Source organism: Phoenix dactylifera, unplaced genomic scaffold (genome assembly GCF_009389715.1).
Source record: "Phoenix dactylifera cultivar Barhee BC4 unplaced genomic scaffold, palm_55x_up_171113_PBpolish2nd_filt_p 000667F, whole genome shotgun sequence".
In the NCBI taxonomy this organism is placed as follows: Eukaryota; Viridiplantae; Streptophyta; class Magnoliopsida; order Arecales; family Arecaceae; genus Phoenix; species Phoenix dactylifera.
Window position 1 is genome coordinate 188,337 of NW_024068054.1, and position 1,565 is coordinate 189,901.

Sequence of the window (1,565 nt, forward strand, 5' to 3'; positions counted from 1 at the left end):
CGATAACCTATTTCCGATGATCTAACATCATCACCATATTATATTTTAGTAATTAATTTTTTTTATTATAAATAATATATTTGATATTCATTAACAATGTAATTCCAGAACTATTTTAATATATTCTATAAAAATACATTTATTAATTATAAAAAAAATTATAATAAAGTATTAATTTATTAATTATATAAATTATTAATTTTATAAAAATATACTAGTTGTTGTTATAGAACTAAATAATAATCTAATTATTTATATATTATAATGTAATTACATTATAAGTACTATATAATATAACATATATAATATTTATAGGATAAAATACCATATTTTTGTCCTCAAATTTCAATCCAATATCGTTGTCATGGTGTGAACTTTGATACCCATTCTCACGAAAAAGTTTTTCATTATCGAGTTATGTGGTGATTAAAACTGATCATGAGTTGAATTTGGGCATAGAAAATGTCGAATTTTACATAGGTGACCCAAAGCCCATGATCAGCTCTAGTGGTAATTTAAGGAGTGGAAGTAATTTAGGATCGCTACTACATAGGATCATCATAGTGCAACAAAGCATGATGATCCTATCACCTCCACTCACATTATTTTTGATTTTGGAATCATCAGCCCATACCAAACATTCTTTTGGAGACCAAGACTAATATCTCTTAATTTTTATTATTTTTTTGGATATATCGGCAGCTCATAGTCTCGTATGAGCACAGCCTTTTGAATATCTCTCTCTCTCTCTCTCTCTCTCTCTCTCTCTATATATATATATATATATATATATATTCCTCTATTTCTAGTTGACGGAGTCACCCCACCCAATTTGCCACTTGCCATCCAATTAGGCTCGAAGGGGCTCCACTTGTGCTGAGCCAGATTGGGCTGGGCGAGCATCCGTTAATGAAAAAAAACATCCATGCGACGCCAAATCACATAGGTGAGCGCCATGCGCTAGGGCAGGGGATAGAAAATCGAGATTTTGCCTAATCAATGGTAGACTTGAAATTTCTTATCTCTAATATAGACAAATTATATATTAGTAATTGATTCAGATAGGGCAATTTTATGGATGATCAACTATCTAATTGGCTCATGACAATTACAATGAATGTGTACCAAACATGCATATAAAATAAATAGTTTGTTTGAGCAATTACCTTTTGATTTGATAGGATTTATAAAACCAGCGTTCGATTGTCTCTAAGAGAAGTGAAAGGCCCAAATTTTGAAGCGTCACGCAATACTTCTTGAATAGGAGATAATTAATGCTAATTATTATTCAAAGAAAAGGTTGTGGGATTTGAAGATAGATGAAGAATCTCTAGCCATAAGTCCTCGGCAAAGCTCTCGAGAAGTTACGAAATTCTTCAAATATTTCTCTTTCCCTTCCTTTTTCCATGATGCTAACACAATTATGAATCCCAAACAAATTTCGTTGGAGATAAATCGTAGAAAACCATGTGGAGGGCTTGGTGGTGCTAAAGGCATGGCAAACTCTTGCTGTACTAGTTAATAGAAATCATTGGTCCAAATGAGTAAGTGACACTGACTTGGAG